At 39.9% G+C, this 19,862-nt stretch overlaps 1 long non-coding RNA gene across 1 annotated transcript in view; it reads right to left on the bottom strand.

Annotated features, from left to right (window-relative positions):
* Nucleotides 1–7,180, bottom strand: part of LOC112962324 — a 128,163-nt gene extending 120,983 nt beyond the window's left edge. The window contains exons 1-2 of the long non-coding RNA XR_003252252.1: nt 7,134–7,180; nt 203–235 (exon numbers count right to left, since the gene is read on the bottom strand). This is a non-coding gene — a long non-coding RNA (uncharacterized LOC112962324). The remainder of the gene's footprint in view (nt 1–202; nt 236–7,133) is intronic.
* Nucleotides 7,181–19,862: the final 12,682 nt, after the last annotated feature.

Below are 19,862 nucleotides of genomic sequence, written 5' to 3'. Positions count from 1 at the left end.
GAATGGTCTTTTAAAATAGTTTGGTAACACTAGAATCACTGAACGAAAGGAAGTTTGTTATTCAGGAATAAACTGATATGAAGAGTCTTAACTAAAGATTTTGATATACTATGAGTAGAATTATCTGTTGCGTATTCTCTAGGAGTTCAAATATGAATACACATTTGGAAAGAACTATCAATTTGTATTGAAATCAACATACCTGCAATCTCTCCTTTCCTGAGATAAAGGACACCTATGGAGAACAAAATGAAAATTAACACAATAACAATTCCATAATGCAGTCAGAAAGATAAAAGAATAAATCCAACGAAGTTCTAAGTCTCCAGAGATGAAAGCTGTTTCTTCATAGCAGGAGTAATACTAGAGCAAAACCAAAACATTATCTTCAGGTTGCAAAGGACTCTCATACCTACTGATAGACATTGGCAATAAAATAAGGAAAGATGAGTATTTGTACACATGTAGTATGGGGAATTCAAGTTGGAGGAGAAAAATTAATACAGGAATGAACTGTCAAGTTGATTCAATCTGAAGAGACATCCACTTGAGCGAAGCTAGGTAAACAGGTTTTACTCTGAAATTGAGCCAAAACTTAGAGGTAGAAAGGAAGTGGAACAGGATAACTGCTCTCAAGTCCAGGTTAGCAGACAACAAACATTTGCTTACTGAAAAGAAAAGGAGAGCTGATGTAACCATGAAGCCAAAAGATGTTGTCAGTGAGTTTACCTAAAGATTCTTTGCAAGAGAGTTGAAAAAACAACCAAGGATTAKGAACATGCAGACAAGTTGTTTGTTTTTATCAGCCTGATGTTTCAAATTTTTAGGAAGGTTAATATATTGGCTGGCCTGGAAGAGAAATGCTAATGGAAAAGTTCAGAAAAAGTTAATAGTGAGAGCTTAATTCTTCATAAAGCACTTGTAACCCCCAAACTGCAGATTCAAAAACACAGCCCTTGTAGTCCTGTGGCAATTTACATGCATTGATTAGGATCCTGACTGCTGATTGCAACTAAAGGATGGACAGAGCACCAGAAACAGCATCTTGCTGTCAGGTTTTTAAGACTCGCTTTCTGCAGATGGACTGCATTCTTTGACTTCATTGCTTCCATTTTGCATCTGTCCTTTGGATCAAATGATGCAGGAGTGGAGGTTCAACACCTTTTTTAAAAATGGCATGAAAAGGGGAACATGTGTTCTCAAATGTGGAATAAAAAAGTAGTAACCTCCATTTCCTTCTCATGGATTTCTGAGTTATGCAACTAACTTCCAAGCCTGGAAGAAAGGTAGTATATTTCAGAGTCAAAGTAATAGCCAAAGTAATACTGCTTTCTGAAATCTAGAAGCAAAGAATTCAATTTCTTAGCCAGAGATGAATGGAAAACAAAGAAATACTTCGCAGAATCTATTAAACTTTCCTAACTGAGCCAAAGTATTCCGGTCTTCAGTGACCAAGCAACTGGTTATGATAGAAGTGGTTGAACAGCATGGTAGAAGATGAAGGAATGGACTATCCATTTAATTCACGTGACTTTATTCATGTATTAATAAAAATACAAGTTAAAGTGGCAGCTCAAGTTGTGCATCAGGTTCCTGATTTACAGGCAATAACAACTGGAGATACAGGGCACATCTTCCTCAAATTGTAAATCTTAGTCAAAATTGTTTAGGTTTGCCATCACAAAACTTTAAGTGAGCACTGGTTAGAAACACACAATTTTAAACTGCACTGGATATGAAAAATACGGATGAAATTTCATCTTCAAGGAAACAGATTTACAAAAAACAAGACTAAAATATAGAGAAAATCTAACGAAGAAATGAGCTTATTTCAATGTTTCTAAGATTACACAGGACTTTCTGAAACTATCTGAATAAAAACCCGAGTTTTTTATTGCAAATTTCTTGCATGCAGGAAAGGAGGAAAAAACTAGAAATAGAGTGCACTAGGTCTGTCAGCACAGTGAGATCACTCAAATCCTTCCCTGATGGTAACAGAGATGCGGGACTGCAGGGAAGGTACTGATAAGGTATTAAAAAAGTAGTAAAAATTCTACTGTGACAGTCCAGTTTAAAACTTCCTTTCTGATAGAGAAATATTCCTTGTCAGTGGACATGGGACAAGCTTTCAGGCTTACCCAGGTAAGATTCTGACTGGGAGCTTATTTAGAGCTTGAAAGAAAGGGTGGGAGTATCTTTCTGCATTCATGGGATAACTTAAAGTGCTTTCATACAGCCTGAAGATACGCATATAGCCCTAGAAAGCAAGCTCTGCATTTTATCTCCTCACTTCTTCCTTACATCACTTGTACCGGGGGTGGGGGGGAATCAGTTGTTTATTTAATGATACTAACYTGCTTCTAATTTGGGCAACAGAGCCGAGTCATTTCTCACATAACTGATTAGCTCTATTTCTCTTATTTACAACTCAAGGAAAGGAAGGCCATGTGATGTTATTCCAAACACTGACAGTAAAGACCAGATAAATGATCAGTGGGGCCCCACCAATGAAAACAGCTGTAGTTGGAAAATTAAACTAAGATTATAGCCATCATCAAAACTGGTTCAGAAAAGTCATCTTATTAAATCTCTCCACAGAACTAAGGGGCTAATACATTAGCAGTTTTCATTTAAGGAACTAGCTAAGTATAAAAACCAAGGAACAAATCTCACTAGTTTCAGCTGAAAAGCCAGGAAATTCCCAATTGTTTCTCTCCCACTCCATTAAAAAGTAAAGATCCTGAAGATTTACATGTTCACCTATTCCTAATTGTGTGGCAATTRCAGAATAATATTCCAGCATGAAAGTGTTAGTTAGGCTTGCTGAGCCTCAGGCAAGCTATTTGATGTGCCACTGCACATACAGTTTCAGTATTACAGACAAGGTAAGTATGTCTATCTGGAAGATTGCAATATGCTGCCAGGTGATACCCAGAAACATCTTCTAGTGTTGTTTCACTACATAACTATGCAATGGAATGCAAGTTACAGTGAGCTGGCTTGTTGCAGGGTTTACCTAGAAAATGCATCTTGAATCAATTGCACACATACACTCCAGATTTCCAGAGCTGGATGAAAGCTCCTGTAGTTAGAAAACTCTTAGGCATCCAAGAAAAACACTGTCAAGTTATTACAGATCTACTTCTCTATTTTGTCCCTGCATTGCTAAATGCAACCTTGAAACACACACTATGAGAGTTCTGGACATGAAAGATTCCTTTTAAAAAGGTAATGGGCCAACCAGGGAAAGACCACCTAGCTGGCAAGATATTCTCCTAAGCTGCTGAATGTGTCGGGGNGAACAGACAAGGGAAAAGTGTCAAGTTATCTGCTTTTAAAATTTTTCATCACTTTCCCAGGTGGTACCATTTTTAATTAGTTCATTTTACTGTGTCAAGAGAAGAGAAAGCTCTCATGCTGTTTGGGATGAGCTATAAATGAATCAATATAACAAGTTGTATAGCACCTATATGAATCCTGAAGCTATGTACAACATACATGAAGTAGCAGGTAGAAGAGACTCTTGAATATATGCAGAATTGTGACAGTATCAAACCAGTCACTGCAAAGTTGCTATTAGTTGTATTGGACTGCAGTACATAGTTCTTTACTCATGTTTGTGGGGTCTGTAGTACTACAGGGCCCTGTCAGCAGAATGACTGCATATACAGAAATAACCACTTTAGAGAAGACCTAGCATCCTTCGGTACAGTTTGTTTTTCCTCCAGCATCTACAGACCTCCAATTTTTTAGTGCTGTCTGGTATTAGGAGCATTGAAGGTCCTGTTGCAATTCTTTGAGTATTAGGAGTAAGAGAGACTTCAGAGTGATCTTAAAAGAACCTCTTCCTCACATCCAAGAGGTGCATAACTTGGGTGAGTTACTACTCTTCAGTTGTTCCACACAGAAGTATATTGGTGTGCACATCACATGGAGCCCAAGTAGATAGCCAGGTAACATGCTTTTGGTTAATGAGGTTATCAGTCCATTACTTACATGCATCTGTCACAGGGAAAAATCTCAACTTGAGGAATTTCATTTAGTTTATTGCCAATTAACAAGCTTTAGTTATTTATTTGGGTATTGAAAAAACAAAGATACAATTAAACATTTAGGGTGTTTACATTTCCTTCCCTTTCTCCAGCCTCAACTTCAGTCCAACACCTCTCCCCTCCCCTTCCTCATCTCCACCTCTTGTTTTCACTGCACATTACACTCTCCCCATCCCTTCACTGAAGCAACAGGCTGTGCAGAAGGTCGAGGTCAATGGCTAGTGGTTTCTTTCTGCTAGTCCTGTCTTACTTCTGCTCCAGCATGAGTTCTTCCACAGGCTGCAGTCCCGGCAGGGGTGTCCATGTCCCAACAGGGGTTAATCGGAAGCCACAGTTCCCTCAGAGGCATACCTCCTCCAGACATGTCCTCAGTGTCCCCCCTCTACTTGCCTTCCTCCATTTCATTTCTCTGAACAGATCTCTTCATGTGTCCCCTTGTCTCCTCCCATGTCTGTTCTCACAGGCATCCTCACATGCACCCTCCTGTGTCTTCTCCTTTGCCTCCTGCCCTTAGCAGCTACCATCCTTTCTTAAATACATCTGAGCAGAGGCACCACATGCTCCTCTGATTGGAGGAAGTTTCAGCACAGTGGCTTGTCCCATCCACCTCAGAGGCAGCTGAAACCAGCTATGACCAGCACAGGGCAGTTCATGGCCTCCCCCCAAATAAGTCAACCCTGCAGCCCATTGCTACCAAAACCCTGCTATTTATACCTAATACATTCCACCCCTCACCTCTGCAAAACACATTTAATAACTCTTTGAATACACAATCACAAGTGTTATTTTAACATGACCACCACCTTAATATACACACATTACAAGCTTTACCCTTCCTCCCAGACAATAGGGGTTGACACTGTACAATGTGTACATTCACTCAATAACACTCCACTCCTCACCCCTGGGAACCAGATTAACAGGATGACTATTGTCACAGTCTGAGTATGCACTCCTTAAACTCCATCCCTTATCTCTGGACTGGACTATCAGGTCTAATATTATAACAATTAGAGTACACACTTATCAAACTCCACTCTGTTCCTGGGAGCCCAATTATCAATATTAACACAGCTACAATCTGAACAGGTACCRCTCAAACTCCACACCTTACACCTTCAGATTCAGACCAGGGGTTAACACTGTAACAAACTGAGCATCTCTTACAAACTTCACTCCTTGCCCTATGTAAAACTAAAAACCCAGAAGGCTACAACAGCTTGAAGACGTATCCATTACAAACTCCATCCCTTATCTCTACAGGCTAAATTAGGCTTAATATTGTAATAATCTGAACTCATACTACAAACTTCAGGACCTGTCCCTGCAAAGCATGCAGCCAAAAACATTATAGCAGTTTAAATATTCACTATACTTCAGCCTACAAGCAAATGATTAAGATAGTACGAGCAATGAGTAACACCACCACTGGAGGTACCAACAGGTTCATGACTCCTATCGCTGTAGGGCTTCATCCAGACCCAAAATGAGTGGTGAACAGTGTTCACTTGATGCAGTAGGGCACATGTCCTTATTTAGGGAGTATAAGGATGCACCAAACCACTTTGATCTCCTGGAGCATGCTCCACATCCTGTAACAGTATTAACTGAGCTCTGACCCTTCCCCCTGCCTGCAATTCCTTTACTCTAGATATCTGAAGGGATCTGTCCCACTCACTCATATCTTTCCCTTTTCCTTCAGGAACATGTATATGACCCAGCACGTAGGGCAGGAGCATGGAAACTTTTCAGCTCTTCTTGACACCTTTTTCAAGGTTGACCATACTACTGGACTCTCTGCATCATCCTTAGCCTGGCTACTAGTCTCACACCTGCCTTCCAACATGCTCCTCCCCCCACCCTCCCCAGTACATCTAGTCACCTCCTTGATCAACAGGATAACCCACAAGCTTATCAGGCACTAACAGGAACATTAGTAACTGTGCTTAGCTGTTAGAGCTTTCAAGACATGCCACTCATCACTACCATTTTGGGGTCCCTTTCCCCTTGCCTGTAAAGGCACTCCAGCAGTCCAAGCAACTGCAGCTCATTACCACCTTCTTCTCAGTGCCTCTGCATAGGTTTCTCATTTGCAGGATCAGCCCATCCCCCTCCTCCACACATGGGGCAGGGTTTACAAATGGCATAGGCTCCAAACTTCAACACAATGCTTTCTTGAGCCATCAGGTGTATCCCAGATGCACCAATTTCCCAGCACCACCACAGCCACCGCAGAGGCATCTCCCTGGGGCTGTAGTTGTCCCCACCTTTCTGTAAGCTCACTTGGAGGAAACAACCATTGAAGGGTCACACTCTGGGAAGCAGCAATCCAGCTTCTGCACATCTGCTTAATCACTGTAATTGAGCCAGCCTGAAAGAGCTCTGTTTTTAATTTGTTAGTCCTCAATTTCCCTAATCCAGGTTTTGGGGTCCCAGCTCATCAGCTGCTCCTGCAACAGCCCTAGCACTCAGCCCACAGTGTATAATGTGGCCACTTCAGTGCTACAAGCTACTAACCTCTGAACAAGAGCATCACTTTCCCGCTAAGTACTTTTTAACACCTGTGTCAGCAGCCCATTACTCTGACAAAGACAGTCCACTTGTCTCTCTGGCTCTGCTGAGTGAGCCTAGTCTTCCCAGAGAAGCACACAGTAAGTCCCACAGCACAGCAGCCTGCTTTTCTCCAGGCCTCCCACAGCCCCTGGAGTCCCTCTGCAGCTCCCAGGCAGGCACCCTCAGACCCCACACATGAAGACAGTGCTCACTCCARGCTGCTGGGGCAGGACCTTGGAGCAAGACTCCAAAACAAAGTCACCACAGTTATCCTAATCCCATGCCATGCCTGGGCCAGGAGCTCCCTGCTTTCTTCACCAAGTACTGCCTCAGGCAGAACAGCCTTGACTCAGGGAATCTCACTCAGTTTATTAAAAATTAACATAGACTTTGATTACTGGTTTGTGTATTGAGCAACAAAGCAGACAGACAATTAAACACTTTCTGAGGCACCTTTCCTTCCCTTTCCCCAGGTTTGGCTTCAGTTGGATGTTGCTCCCCCCACACACACACACCCCTCACACTCACCCAGCCCTCCAGCAAGGCAACAGGCAGTGCAGGGCCTAGTGGTTTCCTTCTGTCCCTCTGCACTGTTTACTCTTTCTTCCCACTGCTGCCAGCTCTTTACTTGCTTCCTCTGCTCCAGCACAGGCCACAGTTCCCCAGGGGTGGCCCAACCCCCACAGAAATATCTCTTCTGTCAGGGAGCACCTCCTCTGAGGACTCTTTTAAGCCAGGCTCTCAACATCACCCCCTCTACTCATCACCTCTACCTTATTTTATTTCATTTCATTTCATTTCATTTCATTTCATTTCTTTTCTCCCCCCCCCCCCAGCAGCAGCTATGGCACCTGCCGCCCTTTCTTAAACCCACCCGAGCAGTGGCACTGTGCACCCTGATTGGCTGGCTGCTCCCATCCGTTAGAGAACCGGCTGGAGCCGCTGTGGCCCGGCCCTGGCCGTTCGCCCGCCTGCGCAGCCCCTGCTACCGAGACCTGCCCGTTTGTGCCTGATGTGCGCTGCGGTGGGTGTTGTTGGCTGCCCACTGCTGTTAAAACCAGGTACCCCTTATCAGAGTGATCCAAGTACTTTGGGCGTGCTTAAATAAATCAACGCAGGGCTCTGGGCTGTTATACTAGAATTGCTGCTCCAGAGGCAGTTGCACGCAGTGAAATGGAGTGCTAAATGATGCAGCTGAGGTACAGGTTTGTCATGCGTACAAAGCATGTGGTCACAGCGATGAGAATTCAGTCAGGTGTGTGTAAATCCCAGGGCTCAGTTCAGAAGTTCTGGGAGCTGTTCTGACACGTGGATTAGCAGACAAAAGGCATGGCACAAGTCAAAAGTTCAAATGTGTGTATCTGCATAGCTCTGTATCGTGGCTGTTTGTGCTTTTTAACTTTGTTCTTTTTATTATTCTAACTTTTTCCAAAGAAATTATAACTTAACAGCAAAAGCTGTAGAAACTATTTTGGTGTGAAATATCTTTGGATTTGCTTCTGTTCTACAAAACGTACTCTCCCCTTTGTTCTCCTTATTTCTCATTTGAACACGGATGAAAACACTTGTATGTTGTTTTTTTCATTACCTGGCCAGATTTTCACAGCATTATTAAAGAGAAAATCTTTTAGACAACAAATGACCTTTAATTTTCATCACTGCTATGGCAAAAAATGGTAGCAATATTGTTTGTTTTCAAAACAATTCATCATTAAAAGGCATCTACTCAGGACATTGCCTTTTCTGCATGCATGGTTTTGCATGCTGATTTAATTTCTTAACTTAAAAAACAATTGATTTTTTTAAAATTTTTTTTAACTCCACTATTAAGACAAAACATTTGAATGAACTGGTAGATGTTATGCAGGCTGCCTTTTTCCAAGTTACTCTGCCTCTTTTTTTCCTTACCGCATGGCAAATGCTGCAGATTGAGGAGACTGTAGGAAGTTAACAAAAATTATAACTAGCAGTAAATATTGGCAAGTGGAAAAAAAAATCGATTTTAAGGAGATTTTCATTAAAAATTTAAGCTGACTCAAGCCTGCTTACAGTCCTGTAAAAGGATAAACAGAGTTGTTGTCAACGCTTTCTTAGTTCCAGTTCTGTGCCTATTCACTTGGTATAGAAATATTTGTACGTTACAGTTCACAGCCTGAAGCCTCTTTTTTAATTCTTTACTTGTTTTTTATTTGCTTACTTTCAGTACTTTAACAGTTTATTGGTACATTTAATAGTTATACATTTTAAAATGAAAGCTATCATAATATCTATTATAAGGATTCTCATTATATTTGATGAGCACAGTAGGAGGGCAGTTCATATTTTCACAGACTTCTGGAGGTGATCTGGATTGATAGGAAATTCTGTGTAATCGTCTTCTGCTCTTCTTCTGTACAAACATTTGCCGCTGCAGGATGTTTCTGACAGCAGGTGCTGCCTGTAGTACTAGCACAGCTGAACTTGATCTTTCTTATACGAAGACTCTATTCAGGCTTTTCCAAACCCAGTACAGTTGATTTGGTTTGCATAACGAGATGTATTTAAGACTTCTTTATTTAACAAAAAGTAAGCTGTGTATGTTTATTCAACAACATGGACATAAAGTGAAAGCAGATGGAGCTTTTTTTTGAGCATGTGCAGGTTCCTGAGTACTTTCAGTTGCTGAAGTGAGTTTTATGAAAGCCCAGTGAGGCTAAGAACAACCATGGAAAGGCTGTGTAGGCTAAAGGTACAAGTGGCCCAGTATCCATGCCTACAGTGCTAAACCATAGTTTTCTGGGGTTTATTTCTACCAGCTACACCCAAATTGTTAAACAAATGCTTCATTTTTTATGACCTGCTGTGCTTTCTATGAAAAGTACAGATTATAGGCCTAGTTCAATCTGTTAAGCTTTTAATTGCCCATAAACAACTCCTGGCTCATTTGACTTTTTGCCTCATCAGCAGTCTTTGCTTTACATTAGCCTTTTTTCCTTCCAAGTTATACTGAAGCTTACCACTGATTCACAACTGTTGTCAACAGGGTCATTTTTGATACAGTGGATCCACAGAAATAACATAGAGATTTTAAAAATATGACTTCTAAAGGGCTGCATGAGGAAAATTATCTGAAAGGGTTATAGAGTCATTGAGGTTTGGAGACTGGGATGGGTTGAGGGAACTTCAAGTGCACAGGCAGTGGGACAGTCGTCTTTAGATTTATCGTAGGAGATTTCCAGAGAAGCCTGGTGACATCACTAAAATTCAGGAACAGTCAAAAGTTTTGTGTAAAATTCATATTGCAGAAAAATAGCTATGGAAAAATACCAGYGTCCATCAGACCAGCAGGCAGGGAAAAGGTCAAAAAATAATTCATTTGCTCACCAGACTCAAGGGCAAGCCTCAGGTGATGATTTTCCTCACACTAACAGAAGGACAATATTTTTTAATCTGTGTAATCAAGGATCTAATCCTTTTTCTTTGCTAGAATAAAATCTGTGTTTTCCACTGTAAGCTTGTATAAATGTATAAAACAGACTAAAATAAAACTGACAGGCAGGAAGCATTCTCTGTTTTCTCAACATTCCAAAATGCAAATCTCCACGATCTGGCAACTCAAAACAAATTAGAGGATCTGCAATGTTGGTCTGTCTTTCCAGAAAGGGACAAGAGTAATTTTGAAATAAAAATTCGTAACTAATTCTAATCTCCAACCCAATTACTTGCTCATCACTTGGGCAGCATCATGAAGGGTAAGCACTACTACTCTGTCAGGAAAGGAGTAGTTCTTTAAACTCTTCTTCAAATATTTTTAATTTTCTTTAATTATTCTTTTAATTTCAAAAACTTTTAAACTGTGCAGCTCATTTAAGTTCTACCTGGAGGACTGTCTATTGGTGCTAGCACTGAACATGCTTGCTGCATAACCAGAAGCATGGCTAAAAACACATGTGGTTCCCCTGTTCTCAGGTACCAAGACTATGTTTCTGCAACTTGTTTGCTGTAGCCAAGAACTTCAAAACCTGTTCAATAGGGCAGCATTTTAGGATTCACATTCCTTCTTTGACTTTTCAGATCTTCTTGGACAGTTGTCTTGTCCCTCATCTCCCAGTAAACAGAACTTTTTGTAATGCCATTAATTTCTTTTGTTCAGTTGGTTCGCCACTGAAAGTGTGTGATCCCTGTTGAATGAGTAGGATGGAACAGGTTGCTGAGGACTGTGAGCATAGATGCAGGCACAGTTTTCTCTGAAGCATGAGGGCAGGGGTGCAGATGTGTTGGGGGGGGATGTGTTCTTATGACTTGTACCATATTCAAGGACCACTTGTTTGGTGGCTCCATCTTACAGTGTCAGGAGCTATTTCCAGTAATGTGCCTACTTTCAGCTCTGTGCCAATAAGCCTTCCTAGTTCAAGTGTGTTTTTGCTAGGGTTAGTGTATCTGCACTAGGAATTTCTGCTGACACAAGCTTAAATCTACTGAGAGAGGGAGAAAGAATCTTTCCAACTATTAACTCATGCCCCTGGGCCATAATATATTTATTTTCTCTGTAGAATCCACCTTAAGATACACCTTCAGCAGCTTAGACTGTGCTGGAGCAGGTGAAGAAAGACTGGGCTGAGAATCCATTTTTTCTCCTTAATAAAAAAAGGCACCCAATGCCCAAAGAAAGAAAAWTACCATTCAGGACTGGCTGCTGTTCATGATTTTGGGGAGCTGAGGTGCCAATTTACACTGCTTGTGCTGCCTGTAGCTTTGCTTTCTGTTCGTATACATGGCTGTGAACCCCCTTTTTTATATCCTTCCTACATCGAATTATGAAGACCAGCTGTCCTCTTCCTGAAATTCAGTCTCCCATTGGAACATCTTCTCCCAGTCTCCAGATAGGGACTACTCATACACTAGATAAAGAGGTCTGCTTTGGGCCATCAGCCTGGCTCTCTTCCCCCAGCTCCCATGGCCCTGAACCACAGGAGAATGCCTGGAGTCGCACAGGGAGCAACCCACCTACCCAGGCCCATAAAACACTTCACCGTTTTTACTGCTAAATGTAACAGATTAGTCATGAACTTGAACACTTATACCAGGACATTACCAGGCAGTGTGTATTATGGGAAAATTCAAAGATATTCTTCCTCCTTACCACTATTGAATGCAGAATAAGATTCAAAGAGCTGTGGGCTGTTACTGACAGATCTGCCCCTGTCCTCCAGCAGTCTGTTTCACAGGAGCTATAGAGTAGATGCTTGGAGTAATTTCATACCGTGACTGGAAAGAAACATGGATATATTCTTAATGTGAAGGCAATAAATGACATCCATTTTGCTGACTTCATCAGTTATGTATTTACAGTAAAACTCCTAAACAGTATCTCAAAAGCTATATGCCTTTCTCACAAGTTGTATTTCAGCAATAAGCATAGATCTTTCTTCAGCTCAACATGATCTTGGGAAGCAGAGTCATGCCTGGGGCCTTTAGCAAGCAGCCTGCAGTCTTAATTCATAAGTGTTTGCAGTGGGGCCCTTTGAAATAAAAAATAAATATAGTTCCTGTGTCTTTAAAAGTTTTACAGTTTTAAGAGTTTTACAGTTCGTAACTTCTGTGTCATGTTATGTCATGCTCTTTTCAGTGCAGTATTCGCAAGTCTGGTCTGTCTTCTGGATTTCCCATTAGGTTTTGCAGTATTTGTCCAACCCTCAAGTTTCAAGCAGAGTTCTGTTTAGAGACTCAAATATCACCTGTCATAAGAAAGCTGGAACTGAAGCTCTGGTTCTGCTGAATGCAAGTGAAAGTGTTGTATATTACCTGAGATAGGAGAAAACTAGTATCACTATTTTACAGTAAGCAGATGTTCTTTCCCATATATTTTTCAATTGCAGAAGGAAAATAATAATAGCAACATTTCTTTTCCCTGGGACAAATGTGAGGCAGTGACATCAACTTACTCTTAAGCCAGAGAGTCAGATGGCTGCACCCTTGGAGATCCGTATAGAATCTCTTTACCATTACATTTCATGTAGTCAAATTTTTTTAAAATACTGACTTTCTAATGAGAARCAGCATGTGGCATTGTTAAGCTTGATTAGGCAAATTTAATTGGCTATAGTTAATGTATTTGTGTAAAAGAAAAATACCCAGCTTAAGCGTGGTTCTTAATCTTTTAGTAATGTAGAGTAATCTAACTAACCATGAAGTCTTTAACTTTTAATGGGCTGTATTTCAAGTAATTTCATCTTTTGTCTCTTCATCTGTCTCTTAAATGTCTTACACTTCCATATCTGACAATGTGATCCCTGATTTTCATACCTCAGGTAGATACAGCTATACCCCTTTCCCATATCTTGATGATTTGAGCTCCTTTCCTGTGTACTCCAGTATAAAGCATATCTTTTCTGACTATCAGGCATTCTCTAGTTTAGAGTTTTACCTTTCTGGATTACAACCCCCCCTCGGTTGTAATTAGTTTCTCAGCACACCAGCAGTGCTTGTCCTGATATATATCTCCTTTTTCTCCCTGTTCATTAAGCAGCTACACTCACATAAYTGCATCCCCAATAGGGGACTGTAGGAGCATGGCATTTAGAAGAATAAAACCCCTATACTGTATAGCTACATCAGTATAACAGATTTGTTTGAGGAATAATTTAACCCTTCTAGTCATCTCCTTCCCTCCAGAAACTTACTTTCCTTTTTCCTAAATTCCCTCTGCTTTGTTCCTAGTCTGGCGATCCTCAGTAGATGGCAATTCAGCAGGACATTCAACACATAAATAGCCAGCTGCAAGCATCTGCTAAAGAGTAGTCCTTCTTAAATTAAAAATTGCTTTCTTGCTTGTTATTTCATACTTCCATCCTAGCTGTTATAGTCATGTCTTAACACATGCCTACTCTGGCTACTCAATTCTAGTTATCATTTCCTCTCAACAAACATCAGTTACACTTTTTCTGCTTGTGGTTCTCCTATTTTTATCTTACAGGCTTAACTTAATTCTCACTTAATGGTTAAAGTTATCTAAATGCCTTCTGATCCCTGTAACTTCATTTTTCATCATATCTTATCAAATGAACGCTTTGATCAAATCAACATAAACCTCATGTTGTTTGAAGTATGCTGTGTAGATGCCAAAGACCAAACAGCTGTTTGAAGAATAGGGCACTGCTTCAGCTTATTCTGTATTTTTTAGTCCTAATAACATCCTAATTGAACCCAAACTTAAACTTTTAGAATTCTTTCTTATCATTATTGAACACTTATGTCCATACCTGTGACTTTTGAAAGTACTTCTCCAACATTTGAGACTAAACAAGCCAAAGCTGACTGTTTTTTCTCGTGTGGCTGAAGCAATCACTTAAGTTAGCCAGATCTGCCCCCCACCCCCAACTGAGTACAAGCATGACTTTGCTAAAGGGTAAAAGTCCTCTAAATTTCCGGTGTTTAAAAACAACACAATTTTAACACTGACCATGGGTTTTTCTTTTATAATAAAATAAGGCGTGAGTGGTACTCATGTACATTTACTGACTGGAGTGGTACCCAAGTTACTAGATCATCTACCAGAAAGATGCATTAGCCCCATGGTATTATAGCACAGGGGCATTAAATGGTACAACTCCTCTTTTTTTACCCTAGTAACTCCTCAGTGACTTCTTCCTAGAACAGCAAGCTTAAAGTTTATGAAATTTAAGTCAGTTAGCAGCATCTCTGTTGGGTTACATGTAGCTTCGGTACACTGTATGCCAGAAGTATGTTCACGTTGATGATATGGCTCCATTTGCTTTTTATGCTGGTRTTCAGTTGCTAAGCTATAATTAGTTGTAATGTCCATGAAGTTTTAAAAAGTGCCACTTAATTCCCTAAATTTAGCTATCTGTGTTCATTTAGTTTAAAGCTTATGAATAGCTTATTCTCATGAAGTATAAATTTGCACATAAATTCAACCAACTGCTTGAAAAAAAACTGTTTTCTTAATTTTGGCTTTGTCAGCTCATCTTTACACACTGCTCCTGCTGATTGTTTGAGCTGAGCAATTAGCATTTAGGCCTTTCCTCTCCCTTGGACTTCTCCAAATCCCCAGCCGTAGGGCACCAAGGTCTACACGAACCAGCCTGCTTCACACACAGCCCTCTCCGGCTCTAGCGCAGGCCTCAAGCTGAATTCAGTGCTTTGCCTGGCAAAAATTGTTCCAGTTATGCAGAACAAAGATCTTAACAGAGGTTTTGTTCAGGGTCGCAAGTTGGAGGTTKCTTCTTATCATGTGGGAATTTTGCCACTGGAATTTTTGTCATTATTCCATAAGTGCATAATATGAAAAACAAAATATAATACTTACAATCTCTGTCACCTCTTATAGTAAAATGCTAAATGTTAAGCCATCATTATGGTATTATAGATTAAAAGATTAGAAGGCAGAAACGGGATCTTATAAACAATCTTCAGTTTCACTGATGTTACTAACAACTAGTACAAATGATGCATTCAGACTTCCTATAGTGCTAACTGTAAACATACAAGCTCAGTTCTTTTAATTGTAACAGTTGTTTTTACAGTTTTTCAGACTCTCAGGCCCTTAATCCCAATCTAATCACAGTTAGCTTGTGTTTTAGCTAAGATACACTTCCTCGACTTACAATTCACTTACATCATTGCAGCATCTGAACACCTGTGGATAGGAAAATGCTACCAGTTCTTCTATGTGGCAGATACCACAAGGTTTGTAATCATAGTCACATTAATAGCTAACTAGTTGCAATGTTAACTAGTGATATGTTTTTTATGTTTCCACTATTTTCAACCTGTGTTCTGTAAACCATGGGAATAGTTATGCTCTACATTGTGTTCATAATAGAAAAAGCAGGCATCAAATTCAGCTTGTGGTATCACATACCCAGGACAGAAAACAAAACATGTTACTTGCATCTCTGTTTTCTTTTGTGGTGTATTTTTAAAAGCTCATACTGAGAGTGATACACAGTAAACATACCTTCACTTTAGAGACATATAATCCTATTATTTCTGCAAGGTTTCATTTCTGTATGAAATAAAACTCTGTGGCATTGCACTGGTCATCCCTGGCCTTTTCCCTTTTTAAGCAACATAAACTTCAGTGCATAAGTTTCTCTAAATCAGATTTAAGAAGTCTCCTGAGTGCAATATACAGTGCCATTATTACTTCATTCCTTATTAGGAACACCTTTGGCAAATTCTAGAATTGTCTTTAATAACCTGGAAATTTTTGTTACAGGCAAGTTCTTCTCCTTTTATGCTGTAGTAGACGGAGGAGCTACCAGCTTACAGAATTGCCTGTCATGCAAGTACATGACCTTACCTGTTGTACCGTGAATTTGATTCCATTTTTGCTCTATCATTTTTGTGCAAAATATTCCACTTCCTATTAAAGATGCCTCCAAGCTTTGTCTTAGCACATTTCATCAGCATACTCCTAGTCCTTTTGTCAAATTTATTCAATATACATGTTTACTAGAGGTCCTATGACTGATCTTTGCAGAACTTAACTGATAACTCCCTCTAACCCTTCTAACATTTTCTATTTTTTTTTCTCATCAGCAAGGATCACCTATTTTACATTTATTCTATTAATCCCTGGCTTTGCTTGCCCTGCATCTTTTTGATTTCATTGGTTTGCTTTCTTGCACGCAGACAACTGCCCTGTGCTAGCGTAAACCATGTTTATTCCTTTGTTACCTCAACACAAAAATGGTTAAAAAAAAGAATTCCTGCCAAAATTCTGGCTTCAGTGTAATATTTCCTTTACTGCTTAATTTCCTACCCTGCTTGGAAAGGCTGCTGTAGTCATACAATGGGTTATTTGGTCAGAGTTGGGTTTTTTAATCTTTACTGTTTCTTTAGAAAGAATTGCAGACCTTCCTCTTGATGACAGCACTCAAGTTTAAAGTAAAAGTACTTTCTAAAAAAAAAATATATTACATTATTTTTGTACAAGATCTCACCAAAAAAGTGCTTCATTAATGGTCTTCGATACCTGTGAAGGAAAATCTCTATGCAAATCAGCAATGTCAAAGTGTAGTAAAAAAAGCAAATCCTTTAAGTGAGCTACATGTTTCCCAAGAGAAATAATGAGCATCGAACAATTTGTTTTCAAATAGAGCAAGAAGCTGTTTTGTATCCTGTGTAGAGAGTTAATAGGAACTTGATAGGTCAGTTTAAAACTTCTGATGAGGATCACTGTTTCAGTCTTTACAGAAGAGTATCCGGAGAAAAACTCTTACTTTATATTCCTATGTGGTGTCATTATGTGACCTGTTGTCTGACACACTTTAATGTTTTCCATAGTCCAAGGCTGTATGAAGGTTACTGCCATAGTATTCTCCATTTTCCTTTCTCTTCGTATTTTTAGTTAAGCAGTTACCCTTAATTTAAGCTACAAAATTAATTTAGATCTTGAAGCCATTGCTTTTTAAAGAACTGTTCATCTATCAATCCATTACGCTTGCTTCACACCTTGTCAAAAACAAGCATGCTTATACAATCGAAGTATGTAAGAGTGTATGTTAGTATATAGTTTTGAAGTTTGCATTTTCTTAAAGAGCTGGTACCAGTTGCTTGCCTGGTACCAAATGTTTGGTTATTACCAAGCATTTTTTCCTTACTTTATTTTCCTGTTTAATTCCAAACTGCAGCATTACTTAAATTAGTCTCCACTAACTGGAATGAAGGTTTATGTATAACTGGTGCATAATAAACACCTATTCTGGATATCCCTTATACAAATAGATCTCATCCCCATCCTGAGGTAGTCCTTTTTTAAGTAAAATGGTATTTTGAACAAATTACCTATTGAAGCGTGGCACAGTAATCATCCAGATGGGTAATTCCCATTGAGCAAGAGTTGTCACATTTTGCTTTCCTGTAAAAGATTCTAATTCATCGCGATTCCATAAATTCAGTTACCATTTAAGAAACTCATGCCCAGTTCATTGTAACCACCTCTTCAGTGTTTGCTTTCCTCTCCCCTGTGGTCTCCAAGGCTAATGGAAAACAGCCTACCTTTGAGCAACAGGTTCTTTGTATTTTTCAGGAAACGCACCATGTTTATGTTTGAACTCATTCAAAAAAAAAAAAAGATTTTCCATAAATCTATCAGGATTATATATTCAGCATTTTGTGTAAAGGACAAATATGCGGCCACACTTTCCCAAGAGAAAGCAGGAATCAAAATGAGCAGTTTCCCCCTTGTCCTTTTTTACTGAATTTCCAAGCACTGTTCTGCAGAATTGACTAAATGGCCTTCATCCACTGCCAGTCTTGCCATCTCTCTGGTAGGCTTCAACTCCTTCATCCCGGGATGAAGGTGGGCTTTGCACTCTGGAAGATTTATAAATGTTTCTTCACTCTTCCAGGCCACTGGAATTGAGGCTCTGACATCAGCTGCCTTGAGCCTTCGATCAACACATGGCAATACAGGACCTACTTTTTCACCCCTCCTGATACAGTTTGCAGATGGGATTCCCCTCTTGTAACCCTAGCCATCATGCCAGAAAAACACAACTCATGTCATTTGCCAGGTTCCTTCCTCCTGCCTGTCGTGTCATGTCAATCTATGTACTTGGGATACAAATATTACGGTTTATGAGGTAGATATCTGACTGAATATCACACAGTGTTTGCATGTGATGAAACACTGAAGTTTTGCATTTCAGGATCTTTTGTCCTTCCTACTCCCAGGATGACCCTTCTATTCTTTCTCACTTTTCTCGGCTTACAATGTGCCCTGGAAAACCAGTTTAGCTGGTTTCTTTATTTCTTTTATTGATTAGCTTTTCTGCTACTAAGCCAGGTTCAAACCCCCTTTCCAGCAGCGCTGTTCAGTCTTCTTGCTCACTAAACTTTGCAACAGGATTAATTACACTTGAATAATCTGGAGAATAATGGTGGAATATGCATTATTTGATGGTCTGACACCTCATCAGAAGTTCTTTTTGTGTCAAACTCCCCATGCTCCGTTACACTTTTCTAGAACAGTGAAATTAGTATTCAAATTGGGATAAATGGCTATATCTCTCTGTAAAACGTGGATCTCTAGTTTTTAGTGGAGATCTGAGTGTGTCATCTTGGAACTTGCCAAGATAGTAACTTGCCCCAGCCCACCACTTTCTTGCCAGAGGAGCACCTAGAGCATTACCTGACAATTGCCATACTCCGACATCCTAAATGATACAGGATTGTTCCACAGGCAGCCTGGCTCCTATGTTCCTGTCCACAGAAAGCTTTTTCCTTTTTCTGAGCAGGTTTCAACCCAAGATGTATTTCTGTCCAAGCCATACTGAGCAGACCGTGATGGACTTGGATTCATGCACAGAGGTTCTATCAACAAGTGACATTGAAGACTGTAGCTAAAGTGCTGGTGCTTCACAAAGGTGCTCCCGTCGTCAAAACCATGAAGACATACAATCTGATAAGCTCTCTGAACACTTTTGCCACTGGATCCCTGGTAGTCATGTCTTCCAGGCCCTCAGATGTCTGGGCTAGTGCTCACACTGGGGGATACCGAATTTAAATTCTCTCATCTCTTCCATTCCAGTGTTTCTAGATATTAATGTTTCCAAAGATGGTCAGCTACCTATGCCCATGAGTAGTCAATCCTCAATTTATTCTCCTCCTTCAGTATAGATTTATTACCACCCTCTGAGCCATGCAAGAGAAATTATTATTCATATGCAACAAAGTTTTTACTGAAGGATTTAATTTTAGTTTAGCTGAATGGTATAAAGGTTAGAAATACTTTTTTCCTGTACAGCTTTTAGGGCTGTCAGAGTTAGCAACTTTTAAGCATGTATTTTTCCAGGGATGTCATTTTTGGGAGTTAAAATTTGAGAAAAATTCCTCTTTGTGACCTGCAGTCTAGAATGTTTGCCCTCTTCTGTTTTTTCAGCTCTCCATCCTGCTCTTTAAAATATGATCAATTTGTTTCTCTCTTGTAGTAGTTACATGCACAAAGCTCTGTTTTTAACCTTTCTCAGAATTTGCCTACACACAAAAAAAAAAAACAGATACACTTAAGATGAAAGGCTCCATGGGATGGGAGGGCGGGATGTGTTAATCTTTCAGTTAAATCTCTTTTACAGCATTAAGCCACATTTTTCAAGACATTTTGCTGGGCATTAAAGCATAAAAAGTCTTTGTCCTGCTGTAGCAATAGCAGTCATCATTTTGCTCCTTGTTAATAGGAAAGCTAAATGATACGGCTCCTCTGTTACATCTAGAGATGCAAGAATAGAGGGAAAAAAATCCAGTTTTTCA

The sequence above is a fragment of the Apteryx rowi genome, unplaced genomic scaffold (genome assembly GCF_003343035.1).
Source record: "Apteryx rowi isolate R43461 unplaced genomic scaffold, aptRow1 scaffold_146, whole genome shotgun sequence".
Taxonomy (NCBI): domain Eukaryota; kingdom Metazoa; phylum Chordata; class Aves; order Apterygiformes; family Apterygidae; genus Apteryx; species Apteryx rowi.
Note: the sequence above shows the minus strand (reverse complement) of the source record. Positions and strands in the feature narration are given on the sequence as shown.